This window comes from Schistocerca gregaria, chromosome 2 (assembly GCF_023897955.1).
Source record: "Schistocerca gregaria isolate iqSchGreg1 chromosome 2, iqSchGreg1.2, whole genome shotgun sequence".
NCBI lineage: Eukaryota > Metazoa > Arthropoda > Insecta > Orthoptera > Acrididae > Schistocerca > Schistocerca gregaria.
In genome coordinates, this window is record NC_064921.1 from 999,151,380 (window position 1) to 999,171,690 (window position 20,311).

Genomic DNA, 20,311 nt, shown 5'->3' on the forward strand with positions numbered 1-20,311 from the left:
TGTTAAACATAACTGCTCGTGAGGCTTTGTGAACAGAAGCTGAAAGCACATAAATAATGAGGTATTCCATTTTTAGAGACCTTAAGGTAGAGAGAAACCAACGTACTGAAAGATCACCTAGGCGAACTTGCACTGATATTCTATGCTACCGCTCACAGCTGCCGTATTTTCCTTGTTTTTATTTCCTAGTTGTTTCACACTAACGATGTCTGTAAGCTATCAGAACGTTCGTACGAGAATTATGGAAGTGTAACTCTTAAAACAGGTTGCTACAGTTAATACTGCGATACTTGTGACCAAATCTGCTCACTAGGCAACACTAATTGTAATTTCATTTTATCTTGGAGACTGTTGAAAGGCTTCATAAGACTGTAGAAATAAGCCCCTGTGAACATCTAAGAACTAGTGTTTCTTACGGACTCTAGTCAATTGTTCCCTAAAGATGGGCCAGTAAACCGAAATTTATATAGCAAATTACAAAAATTAGTAGAAGAGAAGAAGCAGTTAATTCGTTATTCAAACGCAAATATAGAGTTGTTCTAGTAGGAATTGATGGGACACTTCATCAATCAAAAAATAATACAACTGTGTTTGCATCATTCACGGGCATTAAAACATTTATACAGTTGTATTACTTAGACAAGCTCAGTGAAGCCGTACACTGAGGTTATTGCGCAGGAACACGAACGAAAGCAATAATTTTCAGAAAAAATTTCAGTGTTATGAAGAATAACGTCCTCGATAAACTGTGTGAAATGTACAGATTAAGGGAGACAGGGAGATATAAAACCAGAGCCATACTGGAAAAGGAGATACAGGGCAGCATAACTGACTGCGGTACCAAACTTTTTTATGAGTGTTGCATAAAGCAGTGTCTGATAAGCCAATACCGGTATCTTCTCTTGCTTTTACATATGTAAAAATTGGTTCACAGAAATGGGGCAAAATAAGAAAGAAAGACGTGAAGACTGTTGACCTCACTTCTGTAATCGCCAAGGAATAACTCGAGAACGATGAAAATTTGCTACACGACATATTTAAATGTTATGTGGTTGATGAAATAAATTAAGCACTTCGAGATCAAACTTAATTCATTGTTTCTGTGAGTTTTCTCATTTTTAAATCATCCGTACAACGCGTACAAACGCCAAATACTTGTTAGTGAAGATCTTTTCCAGTTTTATTAGAGACGAACTTTTTAACTCAAGATAACGGATGGAACTGTCTGTTACCCACTTCTATCATCGCAGTCCTGGTGCGAAGCAATGTCTAATCTCACTGTCCAATGCTGCTACACTACTACAGGAAAAACCTATCGCCAGATTCAGATCAACTCCCAAATTACGATTTCGTATTATCAAATTGGTAAAAAACTCTGATCTGGCCCTCACATATGCGTAGTTCACACTCACCAAACTCATGGGCACGCCAAGCAATGATATAGGAGGACTGATCACTTTTCGTTTGAGGCCGCTGCTGCACCATATACATAACGTAGTACCACTGCGATGCGGGTATGTAAGCAGCATGTAGATGCGGATTTAGCTACCTCCTCCTCTCAGATGTAGAACTTCACTGTGACGTATACCCTTCCTTCCCACTGTAACCTGGCCTTGTGTCCCCACCCCATCCCCTCCCCAGGGCCCCTATTTCCTCTTCCCTCCTTCTCCCAGAGCGGATTTTCCTCCCAACCTCCCTGAGTCCCTGCACCCTCTCCTCGGCTGTTTTCCACTCCCGTCCCTTCCCTCCCCAGCCCTCCTTCGGAGCACACCCACCTCATCCCCCTTCTCGTTAGTGTTGTATTTGGTGCCGTTTTACAGCGTCATCTAGTGATGTGATTTTAATTGTGTGCTCGACCTGTATATAGACCATGATTGTTTGTGTGCTTCTTATACTGTGGCTGCCTTTTACGTTGTTTTTGCTTTGAGTGTTTTTAGGTGTGTCACATTGCCAGCTGTGTTCTTTTACCTTTGTGTCGACTTTTAACTGTCCCCCAGTGCATATATCTATTAGTGTATATTTTAGCTGCCCTCATCTCCATTTCCAGTGTTTTTATATCCACCTTTTTATCTAGGAATCTCCCTTTCTGTACTTTATAAAGCCGTTTTGCTGAAGAGCAGTGGATTGTGCCACTGCCAGCCCTCCCCTGTCCGTGTGGGCAAGGGAATGAAATTACAATAAAGAAAAGAAAAATTGGGTTCAGTATGGCATTCACATCTTCCTAGCCTGCCTGCAGCACTGCAGCAATGTGAACTCTGGCGATGATGTTACCAAATGTGTCCAAACAGAACCAAGGTACTGTTATTCCTTTTTGGCTACCAAAGGACAACCACTGGCAGAAGTCCATTGGACGATGAAGAAAGTGTATGCGGCAGCATGTCTGTCGAAAATATTGCAATATGTTGTGCCAAGTTCCGTACTGGTCACGAATCGACACAAGACGCCATTCTAACTAGGAGGCCAGTCTCACTCAAGTGGTAGTGACTCGAGCACTCGCCTTATAGTCCTGACTTCGGCCCATGTGATTATCACGCCGATTGTTTGTGAAAAACAGGCCTTCAAGGGTTGACGATTCCCATCCGACGAGGATGTGCAGCAGGCAGCTAAGGACTTCTTCAAGTAGTAGAACACCGTGTTTTACCAAACGTGTACCTTCAAACTTGTGCATCTGTGGAATGAGTTCCTCAGGGCTCATGGCGATCATGCGTGATTAGCATGCCAATTCTGGACGGTACAGCCTTCGAACAGAAACTTTTCGATCGCTGCTAACAATTTCAGGGAGACATTCAAAATCAGAGAGTAACACAATCAGCAATTAACAGGGAATGAACCGCAGTTTACACGGAAATAACGTGATTTAATCTTCTAGTAAAAAGTCTAATATCGCTATTACATTCCTTACAGACGCCGATAGAGGTCATTAATTTCGATAGTACATTAGTTTCTCAAGACAGACTTTTGTGATAGGTAGGCTGAAATATTCGAAGGACTCCCATGTTCCACGCCCGGACATGGAGTTGTATCGAACTCCCCTGAAGCTATATTAGAATCAGTGTACATTTCCAGTTTAGTAGTTAGAATCTAGAATTCATCTGAACATAATTTGACTGCTACAGAGATGATGGTGATACAGAGCTGATAACTTGTTCATTCTCGCCTCGTAGATCAAGGAGAGACCGGTGAATCCTGTCTAATGTCTTTCGTTGGTGCCAAAATGAAGGGAGTTGATCTGGGGCCGTTGATAATTTTTTTCTATAATTGCGTAATTGCCTCTCGCAGTGAGATCACTTGCTGCATCGTACTGGGACTTCTGTGGTGATGGTAGTGTGTTCCACACACTGACAACCGCGACCTGGAGTTACCGAAGTGAAAGTCTACAACTTCCCGCAGTTATCATCAATTACAAGAATTTGGCGTTTGTTATATGGACGATGTAGAAACGGGGCTACTTTGGGAAGCTGTTAACGAGGTTTGACCTCGAAATTAATTTATTCCAGTGCCATGTCATCTAAAACCGTTGCCTTACCAGTTTTTGAATTCGCCGTGCTACTTGCACAGTGACATTACGAATCGGGTGTCTAGCAACCATGTCTATTTCGCGTTTCTGTTTTGCCCTGTTAATGTGGCCTCAATTTTTTACTTAAACAAGAGTTTATGAACAATAGCACGAGGAGACAGTTAATGTGCTCAGGGGCCATCTTGAAAACGTTGTCAAGTCTTTAATAAATGAAATGAGTAGTATAGCAATGTACTACTTGTCTCATAGTTCAAGTGGCCACCACTAGTAGGCGCTGCAGTCATGTAAAAAATCCAAGATGGCAGTGGCAGGACATTGAAGTATTTAATATTTTTGTGATACAAAATATCGAAGATGGCGGTGGCGAAGGATTAAAACGTCGAAGATGGTGTCACTTCCCCAATACAGCTAAGTTAAAAATAGTGAGAAATGTTTAAAAAATACAATAACGCGAAATGAGTTTGGTTGTGTTTTGAAACCTTTCAGAACATGCTTTAGAAAATATACACCAAATTCTATTCAACGAAACTTCTGTCGTTATGAGGACGCCAAACATTGTATCTGAGATACAATCCACTTGTGCATGAGCAACGCCACAGCCAGCAGCAAGGCTATATAACGGCTGGGCCGTGGCGACATGGCAGTCATTTGGTGCTTGACAAGGGTCGAGGACAGCTCAGTCGCAAGCTCGAGGGATTTAAATCTCTTGATGTGGTTAGAAGCCCGGGATGATTTTATTAATTCATATCACCACAAGTCCATGCATTCATACAATACTACACTATTGTTTTACTTTAATAATTCAACACAAATTGCTAAGAATTGTCAATGGTTAACACTTTAACAAAGGACACTCTTTTCTTTACACATTATATGTCTTCCAACTCGTCTTTCAATAAACCTATACCTTTTTTATTCACCAGCAGAAAATTATATCTGTTATTTACAGGGAAACCTGAAGTGTCACACCATTTATACCTTACATTTCCAATATTCTCATAAATATCTGAATTTCAAATGTGATAAGCTAAACTGTCAGTATCTATGTAATGAATGATTTAATGGAAACTTTTTTAGTACATATCCCTTATGTAGATCTATAAGATGTGTCTTTGAGGTATCTAAAATAACCAATGCTACCGGCATTTGCTTATCAGACAGTACATTACACATGTTTAATGCAACAACAACTAATTTTCTATAAAAACAACGCTTATAAGAAAATTAGGTACCACAGTCAATGATGCTGCCCTGTATCTCTCTTTTCTGTACTGCTTTAGTTTTATATTCCCCTTAGTTTCAACGTTTTGCGTAGTTTTATCTAAGACACTATTGATCATAAACCTGAATACCTTCTTTTCTGAAAATCATTGCTTGCATTCACGTTTCTGTGCATTAAATTCAGTGTACAGCTTCATCCACTGAGTTTCTCTAAATGAGCAAACTGTACGAATGTTTTAATGCCAATTTATGATGCAAAAACTGTTTTAGATTTCTGTAGTGAATAATATTTTTTTTCTGTTGATCAATTTCTCCAACAGTTCTTGCTAGAACCGTTCCATATCTAAGGTTGAACAACAAGTAAACTGTTTTTCTTCTAAACATTTTTATATACTTGTAAACAGCTTTCAGATTGATGGGCCATTTTAAGGAAACACTAGTTCTTAGGTGACCAAACATTGTATCTGAAATACAATCCACTTGTATAAATGTCGTGCACAAAATTTGTTTTTTAACAACTGTGTGCGATGAAAAATATTAAACACCATGAATAATTATGCCACACAATATTATATGGTTATAGGTTACATGGTTGTAATGCTGAAGTTGGAGAGGTCGTGACATTGGTTGAGAAACTGTCAAACAGATCATTTATGATTAATCTTGTGCACCAAACACCTTCCTTAACACAACATATGTGAAGAGTGCTCTGTTTGACAGTTTCTCAAACAATGTCACCAAAATAGACTTTGGTGGAATTTTTTAATGACCTAAATGCAGATCAGAATGCAACTCCCGAATAATAAAAAGGATACTTATTATTACTATTTATTTCCTTTCTCAGACGTTATGTCTGGTTAAAAATGGAAAGAGACACAGAACTTGATCAAGCGTGACTTCTTTTTAACTGTACGATATATGTTACATTGCAACATCAAACAATAATCACCAGATATTACAGCAAGCATATTATTAAAGATCCCAATACCACAACACATAAATGCAGACTTTGCAAACAACAAATAGAACAGTAGATCACATCACAAGCGGATGTACAATACTAGAAAATACAGAATACACCACAAGACATGACAATGTAGCAACAATACGTTAACTACTTGTCATACAACGTAAACTAATAAAAAAAACAGGTTCCCACATACAAGTATGCACCATAAAATATACTGGAGAATGATGAATACAAATTGTACTGGAACAGAACCATTATAACAGATAAAATAACACTTAATAACAAACCTGATATCATACTCACCAACAAAAAGAAGCAGTTAACACAACTAATCGAAATATCCATACCAAATACAAGAAATATACAGAAGAAAACAGGAGAAAAAATTGAAAAATACATCCAACTGGGTGAGGAAGTCAAGGACATGTGGCATCAGAATAAGGTTGACATTATACCAATTATACTATCAGACCACACAATATCCACCAGTACATCAACGTAATACAGCTACAAACCTATATATACAACTACAGAAATCTGTAATTATTATTATTATTTCTTTCCTTTCTCAGACCTCTTGTCTGGTTAAAAATGGAATGTGACACGGACCTTGATCAAGCGTGACTTCCTTTTAACTGTACAGTATATGTTGCATTGCATTTAGGAACTTTTGGGTAATTGAACATGTATCAATAATAATAATAATTCTTAGTATTACTGTTACTATTATCATTATTACTGTTATTAATATTTATTTACTGAATTAAGGTATTGAGAAGGTGTATCCTGGAGCAGATATAGACTCAGATCACAATTTAGTAGTGATGAAGAATAGGCTGCAGTTTAATAGATTTGTCATGTAGAATAAGCATTAAGTGCAATACGGCTCTACTAAGGAATGACTAGATACGATTGAAGTTCGCAGAGGCCATAGATACTGCGATATGTATTAACAGTAAAAAGGGCAATCACAAGAAACTGGAAGGAGAAACGGAGGTACCAAGAAGGAAACTATGAAAAAACCATGGCTAACAGAAGAATAACTTCAGTTGTTTGAGTAAAGAAGATAGAACAAAAATGTTCAGGGAAACTCAAGAATGCAGAAGTACAAATCGCTTAGGAATGAAACAAACAGGAAGCGCACAGAAGCTAAGGTGGAATGACTTCATGAAAACTGTGAAGAATATTGAAAAGAAATTGCTGATGGAAGGACTGGCTCGGCATATGGGAAAGTCAAAACAACCTTCAGTGACATTAAAAGCAAGGGTGGTAACATAAAGAGTGCAACGGGAACCCCACTGTTAAATGCAGAGGACTGAGTGGGTAGATGTAAAGAGTACACTGAAGGTTCCCCTATTAGCGGACAGATTTGTCTGACGTAATACACTCTTGGAAACTGAAATAAGCACACCGTGAATTCATTGTCCCAGGAAGGGGAAACTTTATTGACACATTCCTGAGGTCAGATACATCACATGATCACACTGACAGAACCACAGGCACATAGACACAGGCAACAGAGCATGCACAATGTCGGCACTAGTACAGTGTATATCCACCTTTCGCGGCAATGCAGGCTGCTATTCTCCCATGGAGACGATCGTAGAGATGCTGGATGTAGTCCTGTGGAACGGCTTGCCATGCCATTTCCACCTGGCGCCTCAGATGGACCAGCGTTCGTGCTGGACGTGCAGACCGCGTGAGACGACGCTTCATCCAGTCCCAAACATGCTCAATGGGGGACAGATCCGGAGATCTTGCTGGCCAGGGTAATTGACTTACACCTTCTAGAGCACGTTGGGTGGCACGGGATACATGCGGACGTGCATTGTCCTGTTGGAACAGCAAGTTCCCTTACCCGTCTAGGAATGGTAGAACGATGGGTTCCATGACGGTTTGGATGTACCGTGCACTATTCAGTGTCCCCTCGACGATCTCCAGAGGTGTACTGCCAGTGTAGGAGATCGCTCCCCACACCATGAGGCCAGGTGTTGGCCCTGTGTGCCTCGGTCGTATACAGTCCTGATTGTGGCGCTCACCTGCACGGTGCCAAACAGCGCATACGACCATCATTGGCACCAAGGCAGAAGCGACTCTCATCGCTGAAGACGACACGTCTCCATTCGTCCCTCCATTCACGCCTGTCGCGACACCACTGGAGGCGGGCTGCACGATGTTGGGGCGTGAGCGGAAGACGGCCTAACGGTGTGCGGGACCGTAGCCCAGCTTCATGGAGACGGTTGCGAATAGTCCTCGCCGATACCCCAGGAGCAACAGTGTCCCTAATTTGCTGGGAAGTGGCGGTGTGGTCCCCTACGGAACTGCGTAGGATCCTACGGTCTTGGCGTGCATCCGTGCGTCGCTGCGGTCCGGTCCCAGGTCGACGGGCACGTGCACCTTCCGCCGACCACTGGCGACAACATCGATGTACTGTGGAGACCTCACGCCCCACGTGTTGAGCAATTCGGCAGTACGTCCACCCGGCCTCCACAATGCCCACTATACGCCCTCGCTGAAAGTCCGTCAACTGCACATACGGTTCACGTCCACGCTGTCGCGGCATGCTACCAGTGTTAAAGACTGCGATGGAGCTCCGTATGCCACGGCAAACTGGCTGACACTGACGGCGGCGGTGTACAAATGCTGCGCAGCTAGCGCCATTCGACGGCCAACACCGCGGTTCCTGGTGTGTCCGCAGTGCCGTGCGTGTGATCATTGCTTGTACAGCCCTCTCGCAGTGTCCGGAGCAAGTATGGTGGGTCTGACACACCGGTGTCAATGTGTTCTTTTTTCCATTTCCAGGAGTGTAGAAGAAACAGGAGTCCATATAAAAAATGGCTCTGAGCACTATGGGACTTAACATCTATGGTCATCAGACCCCTAGGACCGCGAGACCACCGCGGCCGGCGAGTCCATATGGAAGAGATAGGGGATCCAGTATTAAATAAGAATATCAGAGAGCTTTGGAGGACTTATGATCAAGTAAGGTAGAAGTGATGGCCAACATTACATAAGAATTTCTAACGTTACTGACAGAATGGTAACAAAACGCCTGTTCACCTTGGTGTGTAGAATGTATGCGCTGACGACAAACCATCTGTCTGTCGGAATAATATCATTCACAAAATTACGAAGATTGCAAGAGCTGAAAAGTGCGGGAATTATCGCACAGTCAGCTTAACAACTCATGCATCCAATTTGCTGACAAGAATAATATACAGAAGAATGGAAAACAAAACTGTGTATGTATTAGATGACGATCAGTTTGGCTGTAGGAAATGCAAAGGTACCAGTGGGGCAGCTCTGACGTTTCTGCTAAACTGAAGAAAAATCATGACACGTTCATCAGGGCCTGTCGACCTGGAAAAAGCGTTTGGCAATGTAAAATGGAGCAAGCTGTTCGAAGTTCTGAGAAAAATAGTGGTCAGCTATAGGGAAAGACGTGTAATACACAGTATATACAAGTGTCAAGGGGAAGAATAAGAGTGAAAGACCAAGAGCGAAGCTCTCAGATTAAAAAGAGTGTAAGAAAATGTCATCTTTCGCTCCAGGTGTTTAATCTGTAGACTGAAGAAGCAATGATAGACGTAAAAGAAAGGTTCAAATTCGAGATGAAAGGATATCAATGATAAGATTCGCTGAGGACATTGCTATTCGCAGTGAATTTGAACAAGAATTACAGAATCTATTCAATGAAATGAACAGTCCAATGAGAACAGAATTTGGGTTGAAAGTAAGTCGAAGAAAGACGAAAGTAATGAGAGGTAGCAAAAAAGAGAATAGGGAGGAACGTAACATTAGGATTGTTGAATACGAGGTGGATGAAGTTAAGGGATTCTGTGAGGTAGGCACCAAAATAAGCTATGACGGACGTAACGAGGATGACATAAAAATAATACTAGCACTGGGAAACGAACATTCCGTCCGAGAGTTGTCTATTACTATCAAATACATGAGTTAATTTGAGTAACAAATGACTGCGAATGTACATTTCGAGCACGACATTGTATGGTAGTGCAATATGGACATGGGAAAACCAGAAGAAGAAGAGAACTGAAGCATTTGAGATGCGGTGCTGCAAAAGAATACTGAAAACTAGTGGGAATGAATGTAGAACACTGACAAGAAGAAGGTACATCTGTTAAGACATCAGTACTTTCCATGGTGTTAAAAGGAGCTGTAGAGAGTAAAAACTCTAGGGGAGGGCAGAAGTTGAAATAACTCCGGCACATAATTGAGGATCTAAGTTGCAAGTGCTTCTGTGGAATGAAGAGGTTAGCAAAGGGAGGAATTCGTGACAGGCTGCATCAAACCAGTCAGAGACTGTTGGTTTACGTATATTTTTCTTATTGGTTGCGCTTCGCTGCTAACCCAGCACATCTTTTAATGTTGCCTACTCCTACACTTTAGCCATTTGTAATTAACTGTCTAGTTCTTTAACGATTTGGGAGTAACATCAAAGTTTCAAGATATTTCAGAAATACTTCTAATATGTATTGTGTGTCAAATCTGGCTGGTACATTTTTCGTATCGATAGTTTCAACGCTTTCTGGAGGAAGCCATACGAACACTGACGATACTGATACTATAGAATTCCACATTCCTATAACGACTGATTCTCCTTTCATGTTTCAGAAGCTGGGATTGAACTTGCACTGCACTCGTTCATCTGTTTTATTTATTCACCACTATTTCGTGTCTTGTTATTCAATCGCTGTGCAAAATTACCATGCACAGCTTCCTGTTTTTCTTTAAAACTACATGATATTTACAGATTATGGAAGTTGTTTGTGAATGTTTGTGTTTTGTAATTAGTGTTACGCTGTCTTTTCATTTGTGTTATTATGTGTTATAAGGGATGACAATGAAAGCATTCATCAATCGTTTTTAAGAGTAGAACATTAAATGGAATGTTATTTACTCATAATTTTAATAGCATGTGCTGATCCTGTAAAATCTATACTCTTTTTATGAATAAGCTCTTTAGATTGCCGTACACTTAAGAGAGAAAAGAAAATAGCTCTCACAGCTATTGAAGAGGTATGCCAAAACAATTGCCGTGCTCTTTAGCTATATTATTCGAGTTGCAGCCATTGTATCTCGATATTACTCGTAATTACGCCCGAGATCCAAACCATACTTACCAGAAATGTGAATAAAACTCATTGATTAATAACGTTTGTATTTTAGCACTGAGTGCGAGTGGCTGCAAGTCGCACCATTTCATCACACTGAGGTCTTCCCAAGTGCTAGCCGCTTCAATTAACACATCTGCGGTGTAAACATATTCTTCCTTTAAAAATGATACTTAATTGAAACTCTCAGCTGCCGACAGGTGTCGTTGATATACCTCGATGGGGAATATTCTTCTCCCCAATCGCAAACAATTGTGCTCCAGTTAACTGCACGTACACTACTGGTCATTAAAATTGCTACACCACGAAGCTGACGTGCTACAGACACGAAATTTAACCTACAGGAAGAAGATGCTGTGATATGCAAATGATTAGCTTTTCAGAGCATTCACACCAGGTTGGCGACGGAGGCGACACCTATAACGTGCTGATATGAGAAAAGTGTCCAACCGATTTCTCATACAGAAACAGCAGTTGGCTGGCATTGCCTGGTGAAAAGTTGTTGTGATGCCTCGTGTAAGGAGGAGAAATGCGTACCATAACAATTCCGACTTTGATAAAGGTCGGATTGTAGCCTATCGGGATTGGGCTTTATCGTGTCGCGACATTGCTGCTCGGATTGGTCGAGATCTAATGACTGTTAGCAGAATATGGAATCAGTGGGTTCAGGAGGGTAATACGGAACGCCGTGCTGGATCCCAACGGCCTCGTATCACTAGCAGTCGAGATGACAGGTATCTTATCCGCATGGCTATAACGGATCGTACAGCCAATTCTCGATCCCTGAGTCAACAGATAGGGACGTTTGCAAGACAACAACCATTTGCACGAGTAGTTCGACGACGTTTGCAGCAGCATGGACTATGAGCTCGAGATGACAGGTATCTTATCCGCATGGCTATAACGGATCGTACAGACAATTCTCGATCCCTGAGTCAACAGATAGGGACGTTTGCAAGACAACAACCATTTGCACGAGTAGTTCGACGACGTTTGCAGCAGCTTGGACTATCAGCTCGGAGTCCATGACAGCGGTTTCCCTTGACGCTGCACCACAGACGGAGCGCCGGCGATGGTGTACTCAACGACGAACCTGGGTGCACGAAAGGAAAAACATAATTTTTCCGGATGAATCCTGTTTACAGGATCATGATGGTCGCATCCGTGTTTGGCGACATCGCTGTGAACGCACATTGGAAGCTTGTATTCGTCATCACCGCATTGGCGTATCATCCGGCGTGATGGTATGGGCTGCCATTGGTAACATGTCTCGGTCACCTCTTGTTCGCATTGACGGCACTTTGAACAGTGGACGTTATATTTGAGATGTGGTACGATCCGTGGCTCTACCATTCATTCGATCCATGCAAAACCCTACATTTCAGGAGGATAATGCACGATCGCATGTTGCAGATCCTGTACGGGCCTTTCTGGATACAGAAAATGTTCGACTGGTGCCCTGGCCAGCACATTCTCCAGATCTCTCATCAATTGACAGCGTCTGGTCAATGATGGCGGAGCAACTGGCTCGTCACAATACGCCAGTCACTAGTCTTGAAGAACTGTGGTGTCGTGTTGAAGCTGCATGGGTAGTTGTACCTGTACACGCCATCCAAGCTCTGTTTGACTCAATGCCCAGGCTATGAAGGCCATTATTACGGCCAGAGGTGGTTGTTCTGAGTACTGATTTCTCAGGATCTACACACCCAAATAGCGTGAAAATGTAATCACATGTCAGTTCCAGTATAATATATTTGTCGAATGAATACTCGCTTATCATCTGCATATCCTCCCCGTATAGCAATTTTAATGTCCAGTAGTGTAGTTGTTTGCGTACATGGAGTCCATGAATTGCTGAAAATGGTCTCCAAGTAGCCGAACATAAGCACAGTCAGAGATCGGTTCAGTTGGAACAGAGGACCCAGCACATTCCATGTAAATACAGGCCACCCCATTACGCAGGCACCATCAGCTTACCCTGTGCCTTGTTGATAACCTTGATCCATGTGATTCTGGTGTCTGCTCCACACTCGAGCCCTAAAACCATCTCTTACCAACTGAAGTCGGGACTCATTCGATCAGGCCACGGTATTCCAGTTGTATTGGGTCCCACCGAAATCGTCACGAGCCCAGGGTTGGCGCTGCAAGCGATGTTCTGCTGTAAGCAAACACACTGGCTTCAGTCGTTTGCTGCCACAGCCGATTAACTTCAGATTTCGCAGCACTGTCCTTACGGATACGTTCGTCGTACGTTCCACATGGATTTCTGCACTTATTTCACGCAGTGTTCCTTGCTTGTTAGCTGTGACAACTCTACTCGAACGTCGCTGATCTCCGTCGTTACGCGAAGGCCATCGGCCACTGCGCTGCCTGTGGTGAGAGGTAATTCCTGAAATTTCTATTCTCAGTACACGCTTGACACTGTGGAACTCGGATTATTCTGTTGTCTTAAAAAAAAGTCGGATGTCTTCTGTCCCTCTCTTCTGACCCCAACCACTATTCCGCGTTACAAGGCTGTTAATCCCCGTCGTGCGGCTATAAACACGTTTGAAACCTTTCCATATATATCACTTGAATACAAATGAAGCTCTGTCAACGCACATTGCACGCTACTATATCTGTATATGTACATATCGCTATCCCATGGCACCTCAGTGTGTGTTGAAAAACTGTGTTGTCAAAATTATGCTTTCATTACAGGAAGTTAGTTCCACATAGGGGTCGCAATGAATAATTTAACTGGATCGGTATTTGGATCTCCGCGCACCACTACATTTTCATATTTTATGATAGCCTCCGAAATACGTTTTGGATATGACACAGATGTTTCTATAGACATAGATGATACCGTAGTCAAAAGTGCATAACACATTACTAAAAGGTGGAATTTCGGTTGTTTCATGCTTTTTTCTCTTGTTTATTATGGTAGAATTCTATTGTAGGCTTATGACGACACAATGTAATTAATTTCTATTAGAGGAGTACTTTATTTTACTGCGTTTCTAATTGGTTTATTGAATATATAAAATACACGTGAGTGAGAAATTAATCAACAATGTATTCTCGGGGTGGCCGAGCTGTACTAGGCGCTACAGTCTGGAACCGTGCGACCGCTACGGTAACAGGTTCGAATCCTGCCTCGGTCATGGATGTGTGTGATGTCCCTAGGATAGTTAGGTTTAATTAGTTTTAAGTTCTAGGGGACTGATGTCATTAGAAGTTAAGTCCCATAGTGCTCAGAGCCATTTGAACCATTTTGAACAATGTATTCTGCCACAGTAAGTAAAACAGTCTGCTGATGCGTATGCAGTTTTTGGATTCCAGCACTGTGGAATAGTACTGTTTCCGACATCAAGATGTCATCAATCCAAGTTTAAAGGGAAGCGAAGATATGACGCTGTTTATCAAGCGTCTGCAGAAGAATTAAACGATTTCTTCTCAACAGCTGTAATCTGCCACGCAGCGACAAATTACCAGCCCCAAGATATCAATCTCTCGAGAGACAAGTTTTTCCTAAAACATGTCACTACCGGCACAGTACACAAGGCAATTATGAGAATCTCTTCCGAGGCAGTAGGAAATGATGGAGTGAGCATTGGCATGATTAAAAACGTCGTAGACACTATTATTCCAGTTATCACAGACATCTTCAACCTGTCTCTTGTCAGTAGTATATATCCTACTGAGTGGAACCAAAGTTTAATCCAGCCTATACCCTAAGTCGCCAGGTGACTACAGGCCGATCAGCATACTACCTGCAATATCTAAAGCCCTAGAATACATCGTCCATGAACAGCTGACGGATTACCTCAAAACTCATAACATCTATGACGAATATCAGTCAGGCTTTCGAAAGCACCATAGTACAGCAACTGCATTAATGAAAGTAACTGATGACATTAAACATGCTATAGACAGACGTGAAGCTACTATCCTAACACTGCTTGACTTTAGCAAGGCTTTTGACACAGTTGACTTCGATATATTACTAATTAAAATGAAACAGCTGAATTTCTCAATCAGCGCAATACACTGGTTCGACAGCTACCTCAAAAACAGAAGTCAACAAGTCGTTTGTGGGTCGGAAAAGTCATCATGGAAAAGCGTGCACTCTGGAGTTCCCCAAGGCTCCGTCCTTGGTCCACTACTCTTCTCACTGTACATTAATGATATTTCTTCAGTGATTCACTCCTGCAGACATCATCTATATGCTGACGACATCCAACTGTACATAAATGCAAGCCCCAAAAACATTGCTGGCGCAGTAGCGAGTATGAACGCAGATCTTTGCTCTGTTTCTCGATGCGCACAGAACCTAGGCCTGAAACTAAACCCCAAGAAATCCCAGGTCACACTTATATCTCATCCAAAGTTAATCAGCCGGTACTTTCGCGAAACGGTCCCTAAAATACTCCTCAATGGTACCCAACTACCATACCAAAAAACAGTAAAAGACCTTTGAATAATCTTGGATGAACACCTAAACTGGGAAGAACAAACAGTCACAGCTTGCCGGAAATCGCTCTCCTCCCTACATGCAATTCAAAAATTTTGAAAAATATTTCCAACCCATGTTAAACAAAAATTAGTCCAAGCACTAGTCTTGCCTAATCTTTACTACTGCGATGTAGTTCAACACGGCACAAATAGTGAAAATTCTAGATGCCTCGAGCTAGTGATGAATGCTTGCGTTAGATACGTGTGCAATATTCGGTTGTATGATCATATCAGTCCTTCATACTCCCAGCTAGGTTGGATACGCCCACACTAGGTTGGATACGCCCACATAAGGCACACGATCTCCACACGATGTGCTTACTTCATCGATTTTTTAGCCACTGGTGCCCCCAATACTTATCTTCTCACATTAAACACCTATCATCATTCCACAATCGCAATACCAGATCGGATACGTCTGTCATCTTGGCTGTACCTTCACATAACACAAAATCTTTCTCCATGTCATTCTCCATCTCAGCCATACTACTATGGAACGCGCTCCCCTGTGATCTGCGTCTTATCCAGAACTACTCAACATTCAAGAGGGAACTCAAAACTTACATATTAGGGACGGTATAGCCACCATTGTTGTGCCCCTTTCATCTCATTCTTTCTCCTCTCCATCACAGCTTCGAATTTTACCAATCTTTTTCTCTTCCTTTAACCTATCTACCTCTTATATATCTCTTTTACCCCATTCTATCGTCTTATGTCTCTGCTCGATGAGAAAAACTCACAAGCTGCAAGAATATAACGAGAAAATTCCCAACTAACAATAGGACTGACATTCACAAAACAAAAGTATGTTTACTTTCATATACATAGTCACTATTATTATTATTATTATTATTATCATTATTATTATCATTATCATTCTTGATTGTTATAATTATTTTTATTGTTGTAATTATCATCGTACTACTGTTATAATCTCAATTTTTTGTTTAACATCAATACTGCATAATACATTAAATGTCCTTAATGTTATTTAGAAACTGTAACTCGTTCAATCTGAGTATGCCTGGTTAGGTGTAAGTTGGGCCTCACGGCCCTAATCTTGCCAGGTAAAATAAATGCATAAATAAATAAATAAAGTGCAATTTTGTTCACAAGGAAGGTTTGTTGGTGGATGGTATATAAGGAGCGAGAAAGATGACCATTCGAGGACTGTAAATTACAAGAATATGCGCAGCTGGGATGGCTTTCCAGCCAGGCTCCTGGTTCTTTCGTGACATCATCAGAATGGAGAGTAGCGTTCTCGTACAGTGACAACACTTGAAGCAGTTTCCTTCGGCGTTTTTTTTTTTTATACTACGTCTCAGTTGTTGGCAACAGATGCCACTGCATGGACGCACTTGTGGGATGCAGTTCGTAACACACAAGACCTTTCTAGTGGCACCTGATGTATAACATTACCATTTCTGAACTTAAACTTGTAAGTAGGCTACTTGGGTTTTCTTACTGTTAACGCCACATAGCGCTCTGTATGAAAAATCACTGGCTGTGCTGTGCGCAGTCTGTGGCTAGTTTGCATTGTTGTCTGCCATTGTAGTGTTGGGCAGAGGCAGCTGGATGCTAACAGCACGTAGCGTTGCGCAGTTGGAGGTGAGCCGCCAGCAGTGGTGGACGTGGGGAGAGAGATGGCGGAGTTTTGAAATTTGTAAGAATTGGTGTCACGAACTGATATATATATATTATGACTATTAAGGTAAATACATTGTTTGTTCTGTATTAAAATCTTTCATTTGCTAACTATGCGTATCAGTAGTTAGTGCCTTCCGTAGTTTGATTCTTTTAGTTAGCTGGCAGTAGTGGCGCTCGCTGTATTGCAGTAGTTCGAGTAACGACGATTTTTTTGAGGTAAGTGATTTGTGAAACGTATAGGTTAATGCTAGTCAGGGCCATTCTTGCGTAGGGATTTTTGGAAGTCAGATTGCGTTGCGCTAAAGATATTGTGTGTCAGTTTAAGCACAGTCTAGTATAAATTTTTCTAAGGGGACGTTTCATATGTCGACCCTTAGCCACGGATACCTCGGATACCTCACTGGAATCTTCCGATTTTTTTTCTTGTAGTTTGTGTAGTTAGTGTAGCCTTTGTTTATTGCTAGCGCGTAATCATAGAGAGAGTTTCCTATGTAGTTGCAGCTTCGCTTGCAATTAACTAGATATTATTTTCAGTGCTATGTTAATGTGTTCTCTTACTATTGCTCTTCAAATTGTGCTTTTATGTGTTATCGTGTGAAATATTGTGACAATAATGGCGTGTGAAAAACGTAGCACTAGGCTCCAAAGTAAACTGAGAAATAATAGTGACGACGAGCGTCGCTTATCAGCACCATTGTGTAGCGAATTAACAGACATTCGAAGTAGTAATTTGGTAATTGTGCATAGGGAAATGGAGCGGGCGGCAAATAATGGTGTAGACAATGAAACAAGTAGTGAACAGGGAACAATTATCGATCGATCAGTCGGCAACAGCTCGCCTCAGGAATCCGAAATGACAGAACAAAATACTGCAAATACTGTAGACTTAGGTTATGGATCCTCACCGTTTACTCAAATGACTCAAGACACATTTTCTGCCTGTCAAAATGTAAATGTTGCCGGTGAAAATGCACTGCCAAAAAACATAGAAAAACAGATTCCAGACACTAATACATTATTATTGCAATTAATGCAACAAATGGAACAAAATCAGAAACAAATGGGACAAAATCTTCAAAAATTAGACACAATGGAACAAAATGAGAGACAAACACAGCAACAGTTGGACACAATGGAACATAATCTTCAAAAGTTAGACACAATGGAACAAAATCAGAGACAAACACAGCAACAGTTGGACACAATGGAACATATTCTTCAAAAGTTAGACACAATGGAACAAAATCAGAGACAAGCACAGCAAAAGCTTCAAAAGTTAGACACAATGGAACAAAATCTTCGGAAGTTAGACACCACACTTGAAAAAACACGTGAAGATTTAACTACTGAGTTACATAACATTGAATCGAAATGTCAAAAAATCTGTAATGACGTAAAAACATAAATTTGTGAGCATTTTCAACCTATTTTTTCGCGGCATGAAAACGCATTACAGAATCACGAAGCAGCCACAAAAGAACTGCAAACAATTGTTCATGAAAATCATGAGACCTTGCAAGCTAAAATTGACCCAGTTGCATCTACCGATTCGGTTATGCAACTTGCAAAAATTCAAGAAAACTTAAAGGACACAGTAGATACTCTGAAAATTGGTTCAGAAAGACACATGGAGGACATTAGTTCATTATCAGAGAAAGTAGTTGAACTTTCGGATCAGCTAAATAATTTATCTACGAAGGTAGATGATAATCTGAATGACACAAAACCGGTTGTCTTTAATGACACAGAAGAGTTCGAACAAATTAGGAAGTTCAAACAAAATGAAAATCAAATTAATACGCAACACCAAAGAGAAATCCGGGACGTACAAGATCAGCTGACACAGGTAATACAAGAATTACGTATTTCAGAGGAGTCTCGCACACCAATACGGGAAGAGGGACATAAAAATACGGAACCGCCACAAAATAATAACACAGGGCACTTTGGAGATTATGAAAGAAATTGGCAGAGTACACCGAATTTTGAGATGGAACCGCCGAAACGACGTAACAGTGACCGACATGCAACCCGCCGACACGATGATTTTGACTATAAGCTGTTCATTACTACACGTAAATTCAAAACATTTAAGAATTCTGACAACGACATTCATCCACAAGCGTGGCTTCATCAATTCTCTCATTGTCCCCCCCCCCCCCCCGCAACTGGTCATTAGAGCACAGATTAGAATTTATGTGTGGCTATTTAGAGAATGAACCAGCTGTAAGAATGCGATCGGTCATTCACGATTGCCACAGTGAAGGAGAATTTTACCACGCCTTCCTCTCTGCATATTGGTCTCAAGCCACACAAGACCGAGTAAAACATGGCATCATAATGATGAAAAATTTTGAACAATCTGAATTTTCAAGTCTTGTGAAATATTTTGAAGACATGTTACATAAGAATCAGTATCTTTCAAACCCATACAGCCCGTCAGAACTCATCCGCATTTGCTTAATCAAATTAATTGAACATTTACGGCATATTATTTTGGCAGGCCGTTGCAAAGACGACATTGAAGCTTTTCAGGGACTGTTACAAGAATTATAAATTGACACTGACAATCGCAGAACGCGAAAACAGGAACACAACAATTACAGGTCACATCCGTCGCAATTCCGCGATGAAAGAAATAATAACTGGACACGACAAGGCTATTCTCACAACACAAACCGTGACCAAAACAGACACCACCCGTATGACAACCGCAGGCAGAGTAGTAATAATTACAGGGAAAGATCACCTCTCCGCAGTAGTGACTATCACAGAGACAATCAGAGAAACAGACAATATGGGAACCAAAATAATTATTATCAAGGGAGACAGAATAACTTAAGACGCAACGGTCTACGCGCAGTTACGATTCAGAGAGAAATTCTCCACCACGTGACCGACAAGAAAGAAACTATGGAATCTACCGACATGACGACAGACGATATGATCGTAACGACAGACCTGAATTGCAGCAGAACTGGCGGGATTCAAACAGAGCAGGGCCCTCTCGACAAGGTGAATTTGTAGAAGTTAGGTCTCCAAATCCCAATAACGACGCGCGCCAACAAAGACACAATAGGCAATGACTCATACCGCTGGCAGCCACAAAACGTACTTATGAAACTGACGACGCAGCTGCCGTAGCTAGTAATTACATTAAAATGGAAGACATTAGGGACATATTACTCCAGGAACACGACGTAAAACATAACAACGTTGCATATCCTGTGATTCACATTACTGTAAATGACGTAAAATTTACGGCAGTACTTGACTCAGGCAGTCCCATTTCAGTAATTAGTGAAACCGCTTTTAGCAAATGCA